Source organism: Sander lucioperca, chromosome 12 (assembly GCF_008315115.2).
Source record: "Sander lucioperca isolate FBNREF2018 chromosome 12, SLUC_FBN_1.2, whole genome shotgun sequence".
Taxonomy (NCBI): Eukaryota; Metazoa; Chordata; class Actinopteri; order Perciformes; family Percidae; genus Sander; species Sander lucioperca.
The window spans coordinates 20,310,746-20,328,354 of NC_050184.1; the positions used below are offsets into that span (position 1 = coordinate 20,310,746).

The 17,609-nt window shown below is 41.5% G+C and overlaps 1 long non-coding RNA gene across 1 annotated transcript; it reads right to left on the bottom strand.

Annotated features, from left to right (window-relative positions):
* Window positions 1-873: 873 nt before the first annotated feature.
* LOC116059039 lies at window positions 874-17,111 on the bottom strand. Its single transcript, XR_004107191.2, has 3 exons — window positions 16,638-17,111; window positions 13,916-13,920; window positions 874-890 (listed from the first exon to the last, which is right to left on the bottom strand). It is a non-coding gene; the product is annotated as an uncharacterized LOC116059039 (long non-coding RNA).
* Window positions 17,112-17,609: the final 498 nt, after the last annotated feature.

Consider the following 17,609-nt stretch of genomic DNA (forward strand, 5'->3'; position numbering starts at 1 on the left):
GCAATAAAGCCGAAAGACTAGTTTGTTAGCAAAGAGATTCCCTTGCATCGTTTGTTGTCACAAACTGCTACGCTATACTGTTTTTGAAAATGTGCTGTAGCTTTACCCCACTGTACTGAAAATGGCTTGAGGTTTAGACTGGGCTGGCCACTTATAGATGACAATACAATTGTCTGCATTGTTGTCTAGAGCACAATCACTACACTATACAAATTAAAAAGAGCTATAAAATGAGAGCGCCCCCAAGAAAGAAAATAGGCAAAAAATAACAATTTGGAGGGAATACATAATCATACATATCTAAAATTGATATCAAGCATTTCTTAACTGAGAATGTATAGCTTGCTGTTGTACTACTGGCGGACTCTAATTGCCACATATCTAAGTAGAGCTTGGCGGATAGCTGCTGCCTCTGCATTTGGTGGACCTTCATATGGGTGATGAGGTGGTTGTGGTAGGTTTTGGTGGTGCTGCTCAGGGCCCGGTTGTAAAAACCTTTGCCTCTCCTTTTCACACAAGTTGTGCAATACAACTTGTGTGTTGTGGTCAATATCAGACCGTTTGGCCAGCACACGCCATCTCCCCTTGAGGCGTCCAAACGTGTGTTCAACTTTCACACATGACCCATTCAAGTGAAGGTTAAACACATCTTCTTCCTCTGAGAGATTAGGGCCAGAAAATCCCTTCATCAACCATGGGAGGAGAGGGTAGGCTGGATCTCCAGCTAACAGGAGGGGCACCTGGACACCTTCCATTTCGATTGGGTTTTGGGGATGTCTCTCAGGGAATCTAGAATAGAATATCCACACAAGGTGTAGAGATAACATGTAGGCTATAACAAATAAGCACAATAATTAACAACTCTGCAGCTAATTATTATGATGATACTTCTGGTACTCATACATCAATGTGGAAATGAAACTTAATATATGAACTGCATTTTCATTCAATCTGAGATTGATTAAGTGTACCATCTACCAAGGTAAACAGACGCGCCTGTACAGGTCAGAAGTGGTCAAGACTGCCGCGTCATGCGCACTACCGGGAGTGCCGACACAAATGTCCCTTATGATGCAACGATCGTCTACTACAGCCTGTAGTACGATTGATGGCCAGCCCTTTCTGTTGACAAAATCTCTGTAGCCTTCAGCAGGGGGTCTAATCGAGATGTGAGTCCCGTCTATTGCGCCATACACCTGTGGCACAAGGTGCGCTCTGGAGTTACGCAGCGAGATATCATGCGCCTCATCCACTCCAGGTAGGTATATATACCTTCGCATCATCCTCGTTCGTATGGCATTGCACACGGCGTAAACACACCGGTGCACGGTGGTTTTGCTGACTCCAAAGTTTTCGCCTACCACTCTGTACTCTGCGCATGTAGCCAGTTTGTAGAGCGCAATGGCGATACGCTTCTCGGTTGGAATTGGAGGGCGATAGCTTGCGACATCTGAGGAAAGGGACGGGCCAATAAAATTACACAACAGGTCAAATGTTGTCTTGGTCATCCGAAAATGCTTCAACCAAAGGGTTTCCGGGAAGTGTCTCTGAACCACGATCTCCCAGAACTGTTTGGAGCGCTGTCGTTCCCACACCACAGGCCGCCTCCGTTGTCGTTGGGCATTTACGTGCATCTGCATCTGCATCATCATAGCAATGTGTTGATAGCGTCGTTGTTTTCTTATTATAACATGATATGTCGCTATCAGCTGGCACATAAGCACTATTACAACTTGTGCAATATTGATTATTTGTTGGTAGATGGCGCGATCCATTTTGTCTAGCAAAACTTTGTTCATAAATGTTTGCTTGAATGTTGTACAATTCATTGCGAAAATGAATGGAAACACCTTAAAATGTCTCAAATCAATTCAATATACCAATTTGACCGCAAAACAACATGTGACGTCATTAATTCACAGTTTCCTGGCGGAGTGCTAGGGCCATGGAGGTGCTGACACTCATCCTGGCCTATTGTCTTTTGCATGCAAATCGCCTCATTGTGCACTGAAAGTAGTAGGTTGTAGAAGCCAGCAATACATCTATCATCAGCAAAAGTCTTAGTACTGTGCTCAAAGTTTAAATGATTTCAACCGTAACCTTGTTTATTCCAAAGCTCTGCGACTACTCACTAAACCTCATATTGCTCTCACATTACCGCAGTCGGGTCTCTTCGCTGGCTTCCAATTAAATTTAGGATTCGATACAAGATCTTCCTACTAGGCTTTGAGTGGTCTTGTTCCAGACTTTTAGTGAACCACTAATGCTGTATACCTCAGTCTTAAAAGTGTGTGTGTGTGTGTTTCACCAGCAGCACACATGTACACACACGCACATACGCACACACACACACACACACACACACACACACACACACACACATTGATGGGAGATTGTCCTCTTTGTTGAAATGAGGGTTCAGGGTGAAAGGGTCCTGAAAGGGCTTGAAGGCGGTGGGAATTGATATTCAACCATCGTTAGGGAAAATGAAACTGCAGTTGTTATGGGAGCCAAGATATCATGCTTCTGAACAGCCTCTGGCCTTCTGTCATTTCACTGCTAACTATTCCACTGAAATAGTGGCACTTTTAACTGTTTACCCTATAACAACGCTGTAAAAAGCCCCCCGCAACAATATTTAGAAGAGGTAGATTTGTCCCCTTTAAAAAATATGAAAGACGACCCACTCCCCAGAAGAGGTAAAAAAAATGTTCATTGATGCAGAAAAGGCACAATTTGTTGCATAAAAATGCACCAATGAAGTCTTTGACGCTCAAAATTTTCTGAGGGAGGACCCCAAGACCCCCCAATTACAAACTTGAAGCAAGACCCACACCCTTGCCACTACATCAAGCAGGTTGTGACAGCGGCAAGTATGTAAAGTGGCTTTGCGTTCTCACTTTTTATTCCGAGTTTAGACGAGTTTTGGGGGAGAAATCTGCGTGCATATGGTAACACAAAAGTGTGTGAAATTCGATGTAGTATGCACGCCAGGTGGCTAGGTGGCACTGCCACACAACACCACCAAGGCCACACGCCTACATAGAACCTTCCTTCTACTTCTCTACTTAGTAGCGCCAAAACAAAACATGTCGAAGTGAACAACAAAAGCTGACAATTTTGTCTGGACAGACAAGGAGGTGGAGTTGCAGGTTTGTCTGATGATGTCCGGCACAGTCGACCGTGATAAGCCACAGCACAGCACCCACGGGAGCACTACCAATATCCTGAGCCTCGCAGCCCTTCAGCAGCTGCTTGAGAGCTAGCCGCTGCCTGCTGGCCGCTGCCACTCGCTCTCTGTCTTTCTCTTCATCCGTAAAGTTGTAGCCTACACTGGCTCTAAATATGGTCATCGAACTATAACAACCTTATTCACATTGTCGAAATCATTTAAATATTGAGCCATTACATTGAAAATCTTTTAGATAACAGGAGCCTATAATTTCTGTAGCCTACTCCGTAACAACAGACTACCTGGACGCCTTTTCCTTGTCTTTCTCCACACCACTGTCTTCAGACTTTTGCATTTTTACCCTTTAGACGGTAACATGACGGTGGAGCGTTTTTAAGATTTCCACTCCACAAGGTTTCACTTTTTTGCGTTTTTAAGCCCCAAAAACGCTGTCGCCGTAAAAACGAAAGGCACATCTGATAAAATATTTTGTCGTTTTCACCCGCGAGCATCATCGTGTAAACAGGGCCTAAGTGACTGATAGGAACAACAATCTTTGAAACTGGTCCAATATTCAGCATGAACGCTGTAACTGGCAGCCGCAGACCGGGCTGCAATGTAACCCTATGGGGCAAATGTGCATCCTCAATATACTCCCACTAAAAGTGCTGTTTTTTGTCACTAAAAGGCCCAGATTATTATTATTAGTGTCTGACAACATTACGGAAAGGATCCCTACAGAAATAGGCCTTTAAGTCCTTTCTGTTTAACCAGAAACAGCTCTGAGGTCGCTAGCGCTAAACCCACCAGACTCCATCTAAAAAGACAATACCTTTAGCGTGTAAAGAGCCAACATATTTTCACATGTAAATCGGTAAACTATGTGTTTATTTCAACCAAAACTAGAGTTGTGATTGGATGAAGTAGTTTCATTTTGTTTCTGTCGACTTTGAATTAAGTGTATTTTACGATGCTAAAATTACTGTTTATTCACATGGAGTCTGGTGGCTCAAAGGATCTTACTCTTTAACAGAAAGGTCAACCTCCTAAGAAATTCTTTCCATAATGTTGTCAGACACTTAGAATAATAATAATCTGAGCCTGTCAGTGGCAAAACAAGCACTTTTGTGAACGTAAATACAAGGTGCACAGTTGCCCTATTAACTTACATTGTAGCTTGTTTCTGTTGTTTCTTAATACTGGACCAATGTTGTTCCCATCAGTCACAGACACAAAAACATAGGAAAATAGGGTCCAGGTTGAAAAAAACGGTAGTTACCCTTTAAAAGCAAGTACATCTCCGGCCTAACACCATCTAAAATGAAAGTACGATGTCATTTATTTTCAGACGCAGGGTTTCAGCTAAACCTGAAGGTGTATGAATCCAGAGCCCTTCAAAAGCCACTTCAGATAAACAATTCAGCACGGCCAAATATAAGTCAACGTTATATTCAAAACATGGAAGGGGCTGGCCACATAAAGAGCCAGATGCTGCCTCACTGCCAGACTCCATTTTCCAAACAATGGCAAGTAATTTGGTCTGCACTCAAGGACGGAGAACAACTCCGCTCCTCGTCTCTGCAATATTACTCCCTCTGACACTGTTCTGATTGAAGACACTGAGGCCATCTGCTTAACACACACACACACACACACACACACACACACACACACACACACACACACAGATTTTCCTGCATTTAGTTTCTTTTTACTAATAGCCTTTTTCTTACTGCTTGTCACATATCTTTTAAAATACTGTACATGCAATCATCTAGGTACATGCAATCATAGGAGGTTCGGTGAGCTACTGTAGGGAAGAAACTGCAGCTGGGATAATGATTCACGGTAAGTGCTGGCTTGCTACTTAAAGACCTCAAGGTAAAAGAGGTCTAATGACAGTTAACAGGCAGATCTTCACTGAAGTACTTAAATGGAAATGCTAAACTGCAGGCTGTGCACAAGATTAAAGTCCTTGCTTCAGTCCAGAGCTCTCATAATGTAGGAAAAAAATGATCAGCTTAAGGCATGGTTTGAGAGACTATGTGCGCACAGACTTATACTTGATTGACGGCTCCCTCACTTTCCAATTAGGGTACATCAGACGGATTACACTGATTGGCCGCCAGCCAGGAGCTTGGTTTCAATGCACAACCTTGTAAAAAAAAAAAAACGGTGAATACCTTAGCCTATGTTCCAATTAACAGGCCTTTGTCACAGCTGACATTTTGACTCGTCAAAGAGGGAAAAGTGTTACAAATAACATTAATGTCCATTCTAGTCAACTATCCCAGTAAGTCATGGCAGGGTGACAATGAGAAAACATCCACAATAACAGGACCCTGAAACAACAGCTAAATGAAATTCAGCAATCAATCATTTAATTATTTACACATTTCCAGGATTGCTCCAGGGCTGCAGAAAATTCCTTCCGCTTTCTTTGTGTTGGAATAAATTCGGTAGATTTATGAGGACTATGGTTAACTGCTCCTCAGATCTCTGCAGGGTAAATCCAGACAGCTAGCTAGACTATTTCTCCAATCTGAGTTTTCTTTCACACGACTATTTTGCAGCAGTTCTGGGCAGAGTTTAGCACTGCCCATGACGATTTTAATTATTTTAAAGAAATGCTGTTAAACCAGAGCACGTTTTCCTATAATCCCCGAATGCAAAGTAGAGTAGCCAGACTCTCCTTCAGCGTGCTTTGGAGGAGGGTCTGGCAAAGCGAGACAAATACCAGACGTACAGTTCTCCGCGCCGGTCACAAAGCTATGCTTCTTCTCTTCACTCTACAGAACGGCTATGTCTCTCTCTCTCTCTCTCTCTCTCTCTCTCTCTCTCTCTCTCTCTCTCGTTTGGTTGTGTGTGTGTCACCTCTATCGAAATTTGTTTTATTTTTGTAAAGTATCCGGCTGCGCTATGACCTTCCTGTATGTACCTACCTTGCTTGACACATTCGCTCGCATAAGAAATAGAGGAGACGCCGAAACGATGGTTGCAGCTGCTCCGCTCCTGATGGCAGCTGCTGTGGCCAGACATATTGGATAACATGGCCACGGCGAAGCGTAGATTAGTGCCCGATCGTGAGCCTGGCTGTTCATACCAGACATTTCTCTGTGGCGGTCACAAAGCGATCTTCTCCTGTCCACTCTACATAACGTCTCTCTCTCTCTCTCTCTCTCTCTCTCCCCGTATTTGGTTGTGTGTGTTTCACTCAGTCTGTCTGTCCTTCCTAGAGCTTAGATCGGCCCAAAAAATCAAGCCTGACCCTACCCGAGCCGTGCCCGTTGTGTCCGAGCCCAGCCCGGCTGGCCCGACACATTAACTGTAATTATGAGCCCGAGCCCGATTTAAACCCGACAATTTTTTAATACGTGGGCCGTTATAACTGACGTTCTTAACTACAATTCTGAGTTGTTTGAACTACAGAAATCTGTTTAGAATTATCTTAATAAATACAGGTAATGCAACAAGGACGAAGCATGTAAACTGCGCTGTTTGTTTATTCAGAATGGAATGGATCGCAAATGGATCCGAATGAGAAACGTAAAAAAAAACTTGACCCTAGCTGCTCCCTCAGCCGAATAGTGTGGGTAACAAAGCCCTGGAACCATATAGGAGACTTTCTTGTCTCGATCACCTAATTAATACTGTCCTTCGCCACGGTCTGCATGTTGACGCACTGGCCGTGAACAGTGCTGCAGATGGGGGAGACACGATGTAGCACAATTTACCTCACACTCAAGTCAGTGCAGGACATACACCCAGAGCTACGGGAGAAGCTGGAGAGGCATAGCTTTCTCCCCACCGAATAAGGCTAATAAAGTAATGATTAAAAAAACACAAATGCTTAATCAAGGGCCCGGCCCGACCCGGCCCGAGGATAGCGGCGGAAAATATCGGCCCGGCCCAAGGGTCGGGTCGGGTCCGGTTTGGGCTCGGGCAGAGAATCTAAACTCTAGAGCACCTTGAAAACATCCTCCATCAGAGTCCACCCCTGTGCATGAATATGTTGCATACCATCTGTCTCGAACACGTAGATGTTTATGGCATGTTTTTGTTCTGTTAAACATTCGAACATCAGATATGTCGAATTCCATCGTGTCGACACGTCCTGGATTAAATGGTGATTTGGCAGCCCCAACTCCTGCTGTAGAGCAGACAGCCTTGATTTAGCACTTGAAGAGTGCCTAAAGTGACCAACAGTTTTCCTGGCCAGTGCAGTCACGTCAGAGACACTTTGTTGTGATAGAAGACTGTCGTGGATGCACAACTGGAGCGTGTGCGCAAAACAGCCAGCACTTGGAACCCCTGCCTCGGACATGGCTTTCCGCATGTTTGCAACATTGTCCCTCAAGACCAGGTGACACTTGTTAACAGGTAAGTCCCACGCTCTGATAATTTCTTGCAGTGTATCTGCAATGTTTAATGCAGTGTGCCTTCCATCGAATGCTTCACATCGAAGAATAGCATGTGTACGCTTAAAATCATCATCGATCCAATGTGAGGTCACACTGATGTAGGACTGTGTAGTGTACTCACAAGTCCATATGTCGCATGTAAATGCCAAAGCCTGTGCTTTGGCAACGTGCTTTGGCAACGTGCTTTGGCAGGGATGATTTTGTCAGTGAAAAAGCACCTGGAGGGGATTTTGTAATGTGGCTCAAGCAGATGGAGTAGCTTGTTGAATCCAGTGTCTTCCACTATGCTATAGGGCTGCAAGTCAGTGGCTATCATTTTCCCAATTGCTGCATTAATGGCTTTGGCTCGTGGGTTATCTGATGCCCACTGTGTGTTCGGTGTAGGGCTAGCAAAGCTGGTAATGGTCGTCTGCTTAACACAAGTTTTTAGCTGTGACTGTCCTTCCTTTGCCGTACCTAAGGTTGCTGCATTTTGGCAGCTGTCTGTAGTTTCCTCCATGCACAACTTGTATTCTTTCGAATATTTCATACACAAATGTTTTAACAGCGGCGCTGTTGTGTGTTGTTTAGGGTCCTTGCCACCAAGAGAAAAATCGGCATTGCAAATTGAACATCGACTTGAATCGCCTTCTTTTGACTGAAAGTATTGCCAAACAACACTTTTTCTGCTCAAAAGTTACATTTTCACTTTCTCACAGCCTACTGCATTGAGCGGTCCACCTACGTAAACACCTTCTCATAATCAACGGCGGCGTCATTACGTCAACTAGCGTAGCGCACAGAGTATAGAAGTAACAACAGGCTAAATTCAATAGAATGTTGTGTTGCATTCAGTCCAAGATGGCGGAGCTGCAGCTTGGTCATGGGTGCGTTTGTTGCAATGGAACGTTCTATTGAGTTTCACCTCTTGTTACTTCTATACTCTTTGACAAGAGCAGAAACTCAACACAACGTTCGCCTCTTTTTCTCGAATTTCACCTCTTGTTACTTATCTTTGGTAGAGTTCGATTCGGTGGAAGTTATCTCATATTCCCTACTTTGGGAATCACTTAAAGCTTACTTTAGGGGGCAAATTATTTCATGTGGCATTTAGCAATAAGGAACGTTCAAGGGAGATATCAGACTTAACTAACTCTATACGTAGGCTTGACAAGTTCTATTCAGAGTCACCTAATGCTGAATTACATAAGAAACAGGTGAATTTGCAAGCTAAACTAAACATTTTAACTACGAAACATGCGGAGCAACTTTTACTGAAAACCCGCGGAAACTGTTATGAATATGGGGATAAGTCTAGTTGTTTACTTGCTCATCAACTAAAGCGCCAGGCCGTATCCCGCAAGTAACAGATGAACAAGGTAACTTAATTTCAGACCCTAAACACATTAACGATGTTTTTGTCTCCCATTTCACTTCACTTTATACCTCTGATGTCCCTACAGACACCTCTTCAATGAGGGCCTTTTTGAACAACTTGGAAGCCCCTTCTTTTGACTAAACTGTTGCATCCAAACTTGAACAAAATTTTGAAATAGGAGTGGTCCTTGAAGCCATTATGGCCATGCAAAATAGCAAAACCCCAGGTATAGATGGATACCCTAGAGAGTTTTATAAAAAAAATTAGGGACCAGATTGCACCTCTTCTCTTGAAAGTTTTTACTGAATCACTAGATAATGGCTCCTTACCTCCCACCTTCTCTCAAGCATCCATCTCACTTCTTCTCAAGACAGATAAAGACCCTACGCACTGCTCTCTCTCTTGAATGTAGATGCTAAGATCCTAGCTAGATTTGGCTTTGGTATTAATTTCATTTCATGGATTAAGCTCTTATATAAGGCTCCCCAAGCGTGCGTCCAAACCAATGATTTGCGGTCAACTTTCTTCCCCTTAACTAGAAGCACAAGACAGGGTTGCCCACTTTCCCCACTTTTGTTTGCCATCGCGATTGAACCACTAGCATAGTCCTACGAACCACAACAGCATTTCAGGGTATAATAAGAGGGGGAATAGAACACAGGGTTTCACTGTATGCCAACGACTTGTTGCTATATGTCAGTCACCCAACCACTAGTGCTTCCACAATTGTGTCTATCCTAGAAGAGTTTGGGACTTTTTCTGGATACAAACTCAACTTACAGAAAAGTGAGTGTTTCCAACTTAACTCTCCAGTATCCTCGAGGCCCGATGCCCTCCTTTCCTTTCTGATTCTGGTTTCAAATATTTAGGAATTAATATTACTAAATCTTTCGCCTTACTAAATCTTTTTGCCTCACTTCATTAGTTAACCAAATGAAAGATGACTTTAAAAGATGGTCTGCTTTGCCACTTTTTGACAGGCCGTATAAATGCAGTGAAGATGACTGTGCTTCCAAAGTTTTTATACTTATTTCAATGTTTACCCCTATTTCTTACTAAATAATTTTTTCAGTCAATCAGTCAAATGGTAAACTCATTTATATGGGACAATAAAGCCCCTAGAGTTAAGAAGAACCTTTTACAAAGGCAACGTAGTGTTGGTGGACTCGCTTTGCCCAGTTTCATCCATTACTACTGGACTGCAAATATCCAAAAGATACGTTTTTGGTTACACTCTCCTCGTACAATCTGGTGTGTTCTAGAGGAACAGTCATGTCAACACTCTAGCCTTAGAGCTTTAATTTACTCTTCTTTACCTCTAAGACCTTCTCGCTTCACCTCCCATCCTATAGTGCTATCCACTCTTAAGATTTGGAACCAATTTCGCTCTCACTACAAATTTGTTTCTGCCTCCATCCTTGGCCCCATTAAAAAAAAACACCTATTTCCTCCATCTACTATGGATTTGTCCTTTATGGAGTGGTGGAAGAGGGGTATTTATTAAATACTAAATCGTTTGCTAGTCAGTCTCTGTTTGCTTTGTTCGTTTATGCTTGTTTGCTTAACTGTTTTCTGTTCCTCTGTCTTCAGTACCTTCACCCTGGAATTCCTTCACCCCTGCCTGGCAACCCGAACCATCTACTACGTCGTTCCATCAAGACCTCTGTCCACCAGTACTCACCTCCCAACACGTTCATCACCACCATCAGCATTCCATCACCCATACTCACCTGTCTACACGTCTGGCATTACCTTTTCAGTTATATTATTATCATCAATAAATACTCACCTTTTTTTCACCACCTACCTTGTCCTTTTCTGTGTTTGGGTTCAGAACCTGAGAGGTCTGACACAATTATTGCTTTCAAGTACTTCATACAAAACTGGTGTTAATGAACTGCCCTGCCAGAGCTGAGCATGTCAATATGGGGGAAATCACATCAAACAATTATGAACAAAAAATTTAGAAAAATACAAATGACTTGTATATAAACATACCAAATAACAAAATAATATCTGAATAATTTACACTTAAGGGCCCAGTGTCTTTGTACCTTGGTAGACCCAGTGAAATTATAAATCTCTTGTTTAAAGGTACAATTCTACATTAAAATGTCTAAAAATAACTATACCTATGTTATATATTTTGTTGAGTTGTGTACTTACACTATCCTAAATGTTTCCAACAACGTTCAAACCCAGAGAAATCTGTTATTTTATTTTAATGACACGGTCCGTTTCAGATGATACGTTCAGAGTAATTGTAAATCATACAATCTCACAGAAAGACTACAACACTCAGTAACTGTTATACAGCTTGCTTTCTGCCACACAGCATCATTTTGTCATTGATTACATGCCAATTACAACACAGTAATACAGCAGAGATCTTATTTGTTGATTTCAATCTTATTTTTTGATACATTTCAATATCGATTGATCCAGCTTAACGTAATGTGCTACATTGACAAGTAACGTTAGCGTTAGCTCATGCTAATGCTCGATGGGGAATGTTATAAGGTTACAACATCGTTCAAGAAGTTATTTTAAGTATAATTGTTTTGATCAAGGTAAAGTTGCCGTTAAACAGCACTGGGCTACCCCACGATTACATTTGCCAGCTAACATTAGCAGCTGTATAGATAGAAGACAAATGTAATGCTAATTTAGCCAGCTATCCCACCCTGTTTTTTCTGCCTCACTCCCCACCGCTAAGGGACTAGTTCAGTCGGGATGAGAGCGGACAACAGCCCCGGGGATACAACACATCCACAGTTAGCCAGCAGCTAGCCACTCTTATAAACTTACAGCAGTCCGAATCCAGCCAGCACAAACTCCAGCACTGGTTGATAACAATGCTAACGGCAGTAACAGAAAGTTGTATGTTCTGTCAGGGAAACAGACCATATCGCCCCAGGTGTCCGAGTCTGGCTGGCCGTGGTGTTGTGCTGAAATTCTCCCCCCTTTAGTGGTCTTCTTTACAGTTACGTTTGACCCACAAATGGTGACTGTCCTGTGGACAAAAGGTGAAGTTGGGGGAGAGTCCGAAAGCAACACCTGATGTAGCTACGCATATCCTCGGCCGAGCTCGGCGGCCAGCCCCAGCTGCAAACTAGCTAAGTCTCTCAGAGGTGTTGAGTATCATTACAACAAACCCTTTTCCCCCTGGTGCTGAAAACATCCAAAAAGTGACACTGAGGTGAAATATATTGTGATATTGTTAGCTGCTGGCTAATGTTAGCTTGCTTGGTCGCTAACGGGTCAACTAGCTAGCTAACGTTAGCTACCAATACAAATCATATTTATGTGGGGGAAACTGCAGCTATTTTATCAGAATGACATGAATAGACGTTACTAAACGTAACAAGGATAAAACTGTAATGGAAAAACCTATCCGTGAGCAGATCTATTTTAATCTGCAATTGTATTAAACTACAACTCCCATAATGCCACTACACAACGTCATCAAAAGTCTGTGTTTACCAAGGGGGTAAGCGTCTCCTCACAATCCGAACCTGCTATGGCGCCATTTTGATGCTAATAAGCACTCACCCCCCGTTAGCATTCCATTGACTGACATTCATTTTGACGTCACTTTGACAGCGAATAACTTTACATCTAAAGCGTTTAAAGATTTTATTTGTCCATTGTTTATTTCTAAAGAAACACAACAATGTATAAAAGGCTCCATTACCTTGTACCTCACGTTATGGCTCCATAGCAGACGTTTTTGTAAAAATAGGCTAACAATTGTGTCATAACCACGGGACTTACTGTCGCATAGTAGAGGAATTACTGTATAGTACAGGAGAAGCTCGCAGGCAGTTTGGACTTACATTAGCTGTTTAAGTTTAATTACTAATGTTAACTAGCATTTTAGTTAGCAATAATTAGCCTGTGTCCATGTTATCTCCTTACATATACCTATGCTCTCCGTCTCTGCAAGATTGGGAATGATTGAGATTTCTCTTGGCACTGCTACCAGAAGGCTTACAACTTTCAGACAGGTTGCTCACTTCACATTTACGTCGTCTCTCTCAGTTGGAGGATGCGCAGTAATGCTCGGCGCTCACCGGAAAAGTGCTTCTAATGGCCTTCACTGGTCTCTGTCCAGAGCAACGGGATCTGTTGGTCCATTCTTATATAATGTCTATGGTGTTTACATCCCTTGTTTTGATTGAGAGACCCCTAGTGGCAGAAAATTGCATATTGTACGTTTAAGGGCAGCCTGAACAAAAATGCAACATCACGACAATCAGAACTACAAAAATACATTAAAAGGCAGAGCGCACTTCAAGCATTAAACAGCCAGGACTTAAATAGCCAAAAAGCAGTATCAGGCTATAAAATATACAAAAGTCAAACCAATGAGAATACAGTTTACATGAAGGTTTCTTCTGCTTGCAGCTTAAGCCTTGTTAAACAGATACTTTGATTAAGAGGGTGAAGCTGTCAACATACTAAATTAAAGTGCTTAAGTGGCTTTGTCATCACCTCTTAGGAAAGATTAGAGCTGGACATTTTGGAAATAAAGATAACACAAAACATAATATGGCACATTTCTCAGTGATATCTCTCCCAGAACATGCACTCGTGTCAGTTTGAGTTTTTCTTAAAACAATATGTTTAAACCAAATGTCCCTTCTAGTTGGTATGTTAGTCTTTGCAGCTCAGCCTGAATATACAGAGCTTGAAAAATGGGCTATTTTACATAACATGGTGAAATGTATCCACAGTACATTTGGATTTGCTGAGTTGTTAACTCTAACCCTGAGCAGATAATCAATTTACAGTTTTTTACGATTGCTATGACAATTTTTTCACTTGTAACAACTTTCCTAAACTCTTAACACAGATAGCACAACATCAGTCTGTGTAGGCTATACAATTAACACACTTCTTGTTGCCTTGACACAAAATGCATACAGTTAACACAAATTTAAAATGCTTGAATTTCTTTTACACACAAGCTCAACTAAGACCAAAACAATGGATCTTTACTGCCAAATTTACAAATGCTTTCACTCTGTATGTCAGAACAGATAACGTGTTCTAAACCTAACTTATAGGCTAAAGTCAAGTAAAGTGAACAGCTGTTCATATTGTAACTTGAAACACAAATATATCTCCTGGATTTTGTTCCATTGCTACAGAGAAACAGCTGATTGAAGTTATGCAAATAGATCGATCACAGCTGATTGACATCTAGGAAACACACTCAGGTGTTGAGGTTCTTTCAATCGCATGACCATATGGTAGTACATACAGTAAAAGAGGTCCTATTTGAACAATATAGATGAACACAAAGAAGGGAGGAAAATGCCTGCACGAGAGAGAGGAAGACGAGTACTAGGACAATTGACCCTTCGCTAAGCCCCGCCCTTCTTAGTTACTGTTGCTACGCCTGTCAAGCTTTCACGTCCATTACAGTATGTATGCACCGGTGTCAGACATTCCCAAGGAGATAATTAGTAATTTCTGGCGAACAGGTGAAATATTTGAGAGAGCAAGACAAAAGGGACTGCAGTATGCATTCGAGGGATATATCCACGACATAATATGCAACCGATGAGAGAATAATTTCATCAAAATTGAAGCTAAAGCCTATAGGTCATGCAATAATGTGAGCCACCTCATACGCTGACCATTCAAATGGGAAACACACAAATTGAGGAACAGCTATGTTCATGCACAGCAGGGTAAGTGACATTTGAAAATAATCTAATAATTATAAATCAAACAGCTTATCCATAAATCTTGTGGAATAAACACAAGACATTAGCTTGAACACTTTGCAATGATAACATTCTCCTGCTTATATTTTTAGCTATTAACAAATGCTGAAATATATTTTAAAGTATGTCAGTGAGCCTCCGTCTTGCCTTTAATCATCATAAGGATGGGTTAATAACAGATGTGTACCCACTCGATTGCTCTCTGGGACATGTTTTCATGCTAATCAAATGTGTTTGGAGCTTGAAACAAGCTAGTTGATTAGCTTACCGCTGATTAGCTTACAACGCTAGTATTCAGGGCAGAAAGACAGTAGCTCCCAAGACGGCGGCCGCCTGTATACGAGAACGCAACTGTCTTTATAATCTATCTTTTTAATAAACTGTCTGTACACTTTCAAAGTTCTCAATGCTTTGGTTAACATTTAGGGACCTTCATTATGCTACCGTTGAAGTGTGGTGATATTTTGAGCCTTTTTAGTGGTATAAATAGCAATTTGTTTTTACTTTCCCTGTGCCCCGAATACTAGCATTGTAAGCTAATCAGCATGTCCCAGAGAGCGACAGAGTGGGTACACATCTGTTTTTTAACCCCTAGGTTTGTTTTGCGCCGGAATTGTCTTTATTTTACGTTCAAATATATGCATTATGAACAAAGAACCGTCATTATTTCCAAGCAATGCTGTGCTGAGTTAGCTAGCTAACATTAGCGTGTTCTTGCCTTGGAGCAAACGTATGTGTTTTTGTTAATACCGTCAACATTTATAGTTGTGAATGCTCCCACACTGCTTGATCCATGCCTGGCCTTTCTCCCCTTGGGTTTTAGGTTTCGGGAAGGGAAAAATTCCACCACCCCGTCCAAACTTTTAGGATACCGGGTATCGGATTTGCACAACTCTTCGGCGTACGGTGTTTCCCTCGCTCGAAAGCTTGACAAACCTCCCCCGCTTAGTTATGGTTGCTAAGTCTCGATTGGCCTGTGGCGGTTTTCGGGCGTGGCTTAGTGAAGGGTCAATTCTGTCTCTGTCTTCTTTTTTTCATAGACCGTACATTCTATAAAGCTACTCTGAGATGGGTCATTCATTTTCGGTATTGAATTTCTGCAGCAAAAGAAACAAAATGGATGCATTTACTAAACCCAACAAAACAAAAATGTAGAAAGGCTTCAAGAGAAACTGCAGTGCAAAACACAATATATGGCCAATACAATATACTATTGTCTATTATTATTGTATAAGGGCAGATCTGACACATATCAAATAATATAGTTTCTGTAATGTGTATGATGTTAGTGTTTTGTATGACATTGTGCAGTGATTGACTAAATGTTCCTGTTGGAAGAGAACATGTGTAGTGTTTTGGAAGAATTATTTGATTTTGAGACATGACTGCATTGTTTTGGTAGACATAGTACATTGTGTTAGTGTATTATTGTATTTTGAAAAACAGTGTTGGAGTTTAGTTTACAATGTGTGATTTTGAGAATGAAATGAACAGTTTGCCAGTTGTGTGTTGTGTGTTGGTGTGTTAAGAGTTTAGAAAAGCTGTTAAAAGAATTTAAGTTTTAATGAAACAAAAACTGAAGTAATGTTTTTTGGTGTCCCCACCAGGACCCCTTTTGTCGACCTGGGTCCCTTGGTTCGATATGTCAAGCCAACCGTTACCAATTTAGGGGTTAAAATTGACTCTGATATTAAGTTTGACAAACAGATTGGAGCTGTGGTTAAAGCAGGCTTTTTCCAATTACGGCAGTTTGCCAAAATAAAGCCGATTCTTACTAGGCAGCACTTTGAGACAGTAATACACGCCTTTGTGACCACTCAGTTGGATTACTGTAACGCCCTATATGTGCCGCATCTGTTGCTCATCTCCAGATGGTGCAAAACGCTGTGGCGCGTCTTTTAACTGGAGCACATAAATATGATCACATTACCCCCGTTTTAGCTTCACTCCACTGGCTGCCCGTATATTTTAGGATCCATTTTAAAATGTATTTACTTGTGTTTAAATCTATAAATGGTCTTGCCCCATCCTACCTGTCCGAGTTGCTTCACCCCTACACTCCGACCCGCTCACTCAGATCAGCTGAACAACTGCGCCTGAGTGTCCCTAAAACGAAGTGGAAACTTAAAGGGGATCGTGCCTGTGGCAGCTCCAAAAATATGGAATGACCTACCTCTGCCTATTAGACAGGCTTCTTCACTGTCTAATTTTAAATCTCTTCTTAAAACCCACCTTTTTTCCTTGGCCTTTCCCAGCTGAGGCTGACATTTTTGTGCAACAATTTTTACTGTGATACTGTTTTATGTTTTAAATGTTAGATGTTGTAAATGTTTTACATGATTTCTACTTTGTTCTGTACAGCACCTTGTGCAACGTTGGTGGCTTTTTAAAGTGCTTTATAAATAAATTTGATTGATTGATTGATTGATTGAAGAATCCAAAAGCCTCCCAGGGAACACATTGATATCACTCAGTATGACTTTCCAAGGATATAATTATCTTTAATGTCAATTGCAAACAAACGTCCATAAAAAATCTACTTGGGAAATCACAGAGAAAAAGACACTTAAGAGCTTGCCTGTTAAGTATTTTTAAGGTGTCTTCAGTATCAAAGTAATCCAGTGATAGTTGACTAAAAAAGAATGACAGTACCTACCTATAACTGACTTTATAACAGCCCATTTGATGAGCTTTTACATGGCCTTGCTCTCCTAAAGACTTTGATTCTTCTGTCGCAGTTTCTGCAGGTTTCACTAAGTCAAATTTCAAAGACTTTTTAAGATCATTATGAATGAAATTTAAGATATATATCATAACATCAACTGAGTCCTAAATTTATTTTCTCAAGCCAAGTGTCGCTAAACTTGTACTTCCCCATAGCTGAAGAATAAAATCTGTTTTATGTTATGTGGTACAATCGGAAA